Consider the following 6034-nt stretch of genomic DNA (forward strand, 5'->3'; position numbering starts at 1 on the left):
ATGGGTCTCTTCAGACCAAATTAGAAAAGTGGGTGTACATTGATGAATGTATCCGTTGGACCAAATGTGCAGTTACCAAATTGCCCTTCATAGCCTCTCATCTCTCATCTCTCTGCTCTGCCCTCTGCCCTCTCAATAACAAATTTCCAAATCCAAACACACAAAAAATCTATAACAAATTCCCAAATCAACTAAGGAAAAAAAAAAATCAATCCCTTGCAAATTAGGATTCCTCAAAATGCAAAACAAAAAAAAAAAAATCAAAATATAGCTAAATCTTTCAAATAGAGTTTGTACCCATCTTGCGGTGGATGGATTATGGAGGTTTGGAGAAGAAGTTGAAGAGTCTCTCCAAGAGGATGGATGAGTTCTTGCAGTAGCTCTATGGACGGATGAGATCTTGCAGTAGCTCTGTGGACGAATGACTTCTTGCGGAAAAAAAAGGAAAAAAAAAAAGGAAGAAGGAACGTTCTGGAGTTTAGAGGAGTGGTAAGTAAAAAAAGAGGAAAGAAGGATAAAAAGAAAAAAGGAAGGGTATGTGTGTGGAGGAGAAAACAAGAGGAAAAAAAAAAAAGAAGAAAGAAATGCAGTACGTGGAGGATAAAAAAAGAGGAAAAAAAAAGAAGAAATGTTATCACAATATTTTCACAATGAATTTTAAGTGGTAGGTTATTATTAGCTAATATTGGTGATAAAAAAATAATTTTTTTAGAAAGAGAAAAAATAAATTTTAATAGTACGTTCAAATTAAAATCAGTATCAATTTTTATCACAATATTTTCACCATACTTTCACAATAAATCTTAAGTGATAGGTTATTATTAGCTAATATTGGTGAGAAAAAAAATAATTTCACAATATTGATTTAAGTATGAAATAAACTCATTTATATATACTTTGTCCTTTTTGATAATTTACCACTCAAACCACTACTTTTATAAGTGCTAGCCAAACACTCAGCTTTTTCAAAAAACACTTTTTAACAGTTTATACCAAACACTCAGCTTTTTCAAAAAACACTTTTTCATATTGCACTTTTTGAAAACCCCACTTTTTCAAAAAGCACAGTTTTAAAAAGCTGAACCAAACTCACCCTTAGTGGACAAATCATATAATTTGAAACCTTTAGAACCAAAGGGATAGCCAAGGAAAATGCAAGCTTTGGCTCTAGGGTCAAATTTGGTCCTATTTCTATGCAAGGTAAAAACAAAGCATAAATAGCCAAAGACTCTAAGATGATCATAAGCAGGAGGGTTACCTGTTACCTAGCAACTTTTCATAAGGTGTTAAACCATGAAGAAATGGACTAGGTACTCTATTGATAAGGTAAGTGGCAGTCAAAACACAATCCCCCTAGAATTTCAATGGTAAGTTTGCTTGAAACCTTAATGTTCGAGCTACATTCAATAAATGTTGGTGTTTTCTCTCAACCATTGCATTTTGCTGTGGTGTTTCAACACAAGATAATTGGTGTACAACACCCTTAGAAGCATAAAAGGAATCAATGGCAAACTTAAGACCATTGTCAGTTCTCAAAACCTTGATAGAAGTTTTAAAGGCGTAAATGCACTTTTAGTCCCTACATTTTGACATTTTTCCATTTTAGTCCCTACATTTTTATTTTACCACTTTTAGTCCCTAAACCAATTAACACATGTTATTTTAGTCCTTTCCGTCAGTCCACAGTTGAAAATAACGGAGGTGACAAACAGAGGGATTAAAATATTATTAAAATTTTACTGTGGCACTCATCAAATAAAAAAAAAAAAAATCTATGTTCATCTTTTCAACAAGAACACCAAAGAACAAAGAACACAAACCCAAATTTTAAACATAAGAACACATGCTCAGATTTACTTGCATTTTCTTGCCCTTTCTTGTCAACCAAACGCAAACACAAACACAAATCGATCTCCAGCAAGAACACAAACACAAACCTAGCAGCAGATCTTCTCAGGTTTCTGAAACCACAAAACCTAGATATACAAAATCACAACAAAACCCATATTTTCTTATCTTTCAATCAACAATGAAACCTCCAGCAAATAAAATTCATAAACCCAGAAAAATCAACATAAAAACATGATAAAAAAAAATCATAAATTCCAAACCCCCATCCTCAAACCCAAGCAACACGATCTCTGATCATGCCTAACCTTTGTCAGTCTGATCGTCGTGCTGCAAGTTCAGGCCTCAACCTCACCGGACCGTCATCATCTTTGCCACAGATCTACATCGTCGAGAAGCTAACACGATCTCTGATCCACAAACCCAACCAAAGCCGAGAAGCTAAAACCGATCCTCACCACCGTGAAGTAACACCGATCTCTGATCTACAAACCCAACCAAAGCCGAGAAGCAACACCGATCTCGCCGCTGTTAGGCCCACCCGGTCATCTCGCCTCCTTCAGACCCACCCACCAATCTTTGGTCCTTTACCTCTCTCTTTCTCTCAATCTATCTCTCCCTCTCCATCTCTCATGATCAATGCTTTTTTTTGTTATTTTTTTTGTTGATTTGGTTTATATATTCAGATTTCCTATTATAATATTAAAGCAGAGGGTCTGTGTTCTTTGGTGTTCTGATGAGTGCTAAAATAAAAATGATGAAAATAGATTTTTTTTTTTTTTTTTATATATGATGAGTGCTACAGTCAAATTTTAATAATATTTTAATCCCTCTATTAGTCACCTCCATTATTTCTGACTGTGGATTGACGGAAAGGACTAAAATAACATGCGTTAATTGGTTTAGGGACTAAAAGTGGTAAAATAAAAATATAGGGACTAAAATGGAAAAATTCAAAATATAGGGACTAAAAGTGCATTTATGCCAATTTTAAATTGAGTCAAGACCATGTTAAAGAAAGACTAAACAAGCAAGGATGCATTAGATTTATGTTTCATTAAGTAAACCCAAGTGCACATGTTGCAATCATCTACCAAAGTAAGGAAATACTTAGAATCAGACAAAGTAAGAGAGGAATAGGGTCCCCAAATATCAGCATGAACTAAATCAAAACAAGAAAGGGATGCAGTTATAGAGTGAGGAAAGGGAAGTCTCTTTTGTTTAGCCAAATGACACACATTGCATTCAAAAACTTTATTATCATTGCAAGAATTGTAGTTAGGTACAACGGATTTCATCAAAGCTAATCTTTGTGAAGAAGGATGGCCTAACCTACAATGCCATAGCCTAAAACCATCATTTGAAGAAATAGAAGTACAAGAATGGACATTGTTTACAGAAAAATGAGAGAACATTTTGGAAAAAACATCAGAAACAGACTTTGACAATGCAATCTGTGTAGAAGTCTGCAAAGTGTAGAGACCACCTTGCTTCTTACCCAACCCAATCATCCTCCAAAGCTACAACACTACAAAAAAATCGTTCTGTCATTGCGTTTTTTTCCCGGCGCTTTTAAAAAACGCCGTAATAGATAAGTCTGTACCAGCACTTTTTAAAAGCGCTGGTATAGGAAACCCTATTACGGCAACTTAAAACCAGCGCTTTATAAATCGCTGCAATAGGAGACCTATAGCGGCGGTTTTTAAAAACGCTGGTATAGGATGCCCTATTGCAGCGTTTTATAACCGCCGCTATAGGTTAGGGTAATCTTTTTTTTTTAATTAATTTAATATTTGAAATTATCCTATCCCGCGCTTGAAAAGCGCTGGAATAGGGTAACCCTATTCCAGCGCTTCAAAAAGCGCTGGGATAGGGTCACCCCATAAGGAAATGGAAAAAGGCCTATCCCAGCGCTTTTTGAAGCGCTGGAATAGGGTCACCCTATTCCAGCGCTTCAAAAAGTGTTGGGATAGGGTCCCTCCACAAGGGAATGGAGAAAGGCCTATCCCAGCGTTTTTTGAAGCGCTGGGATAAGGTCACTCCATAAGGGAATGGAGATAGGCTTATCCTAGCGCTTTTTGAAGTGCTGGAATAGGATGACCCTATTTCAGCGCTTCAAAAAGCGCTGGGATAAGGTCAAAAAACACAGCAATAGGTCCTTCGTACCACTGAAAAAATTTCAGACTTCCCTCTTATTTTTTTTTAGCTTGGCACCACTTTGGCCTCTCATTTTTGGTCTCCCACTTCTTTCCTTCAGACATTTCCCTCTAACCCACCCTTTTCTTCCTCATTTTCATGTTGGTCTCTCTCTCTCTCTCTCTCTCTCTCTCTCTCTCTCTCTCTCTTGTTTTTCTTGTGCTGCGGCCTCTCCCTTCCTCTCACCCAAATCTTACCCCCTCTTCATCTCTCATAAACAGCCACCGTTAGATCATCCCTCTAGCCTCCATATACTCCTTCATTTGTGCCTTTTCCCAACAAGATTTTAAGGTAAAAATCTAAGCTTTTTGCTCAATTTCTTTTATGAAATCCTTTGGGTTTTGCTATTTAATGATTATTATAGTAAATACTTGATGGGTTTTAGTGAATAATGTTAGATTAGAGGGTTAAGATGATTTGGGTACCAATGGCTTTATTAAAATCCGAAAATTTCATATCATTTGAAGAGTTTTTGCTTTGATAAAAGGTTTTGGTTGATTAGTTTCCTAATGGGTATTTGAAGGTTGGTTTGCTAGATCAACTATATGGGTCTTGTTGTTGCATATGTTGATATGAGTTGATTTTTGGAATTTATTCTTTGCATTTTAAATGACTTTGGCAAATATGGGTATGAGTGAAGTAATAATTTTTTATGGGGTTTCCATCTTTGTCAATGGTTTCACAGTTCCTTCCAATCAGGTTCAATCACTTTTTATAATAATTTTCTGTTGAACTATGCTTGGTTGCTGAGAAATTAAACAAGAATAGTAAAAAAGAGATATGAAAGTTGGACACTTAGACCTTATACTAAATTTTTCTAGTTCTTGGTCTGAACTCTGAACCTTTTGAATTATTTAAAAAACAGGACAATGACTTTAAAAATTCTTCTTGGATTCGATTGGGGATTAGTTTGTCTATATTTTTTGGGGATTGGATAAGACTTTCATATGGTTGAATCAAGAGACATGGATTTGAATGTGGGATAAGAATGTGTATGTTCATGCTCAAACTATATACCTTTTTATCTTGTTTAAGTCAAAGCTTTCGTAAAATTTATAGCTATATTACACCTCCAACTGAAATGGAGGCCTTCCTTAAAGTATTATATGAGAATTCAATGCCATAGTGGTTGTATTTTTATTTTTATTTTTCTACCAGGAGGGTTTCTGAGAATTTTGTGATTATGTGTAGTTGTAAGTTGTAATTGATTAGATGTGCTCAGTTGTAAATTTTATAATGCACATTGTGATATATATGGTTGCTAATTTCCAATTATTTGGTTTACAGCCTCAGAACTAAAGAAACTTTGTCATGAAAATGGTCTGGATAGGTGGCCATATAGGAAGGTAGACTTCTAAGGTCCCCTAATTTGTGCTCATGTTCTGAATTGCTTGGCTATACTAAAAATAGCTCTTTCATTCATTTTCTCTGTGTTTTATCATTTGTACATATTTGTATCTCCTTTTTGCAAGTGGTGAGATTCATTTGTGAATCACATAGCAGTAGTGCAGGTTGTGTATATTTTATCTCATTAGTGATTGCTATTTGTACTTGTGTGTGTGTGTGTGTGCGTGTGCGTGCGCGCGCGCGTGTATGTGAGGTGAATCACTAATGCATTAGCTTCACAAGCTATGCAATTTACCAATTTTGATATTGTATGTCCCTAAATTATTACCCCAAGACCAACTGGTTGGCATGTCCGTAATTTCTGAGTTTAGAGATGAATGTTGGTTTGCTTAAAATAAAATAATTTTGTAGATGGTTAATGAGATGAAGAAACATGTAGAAACATTGACTGACACTTCTTTTGTTTTTATATTTAAAAGTAGTAAATGAAAGCAAGAAATGTCAGTTCAAAACTTCAAATGCTTATCTATGAAGTAGCTAAGTTTATCACATGTACTGTTATTGTCTAAGATGTTTACAATTATTGTAAAATAAATCAATTCTTTTAACTTATCAAAAAAAAAAAAAAAAAGGAAATTACATC

Source organism: Castanea sativa, chromosome 5, assembly GCF_040712315.1.
Source record: "Castanea sativa cultivar Marrone di Chiusa Pesio chromosome 5, ASM4071231v1".
NCBI lineage: Eukaryota > Viridiplantae > Streptophyta > Magnoliopsida > Fagales > Fagaceae > Castanea > Castanea sativa.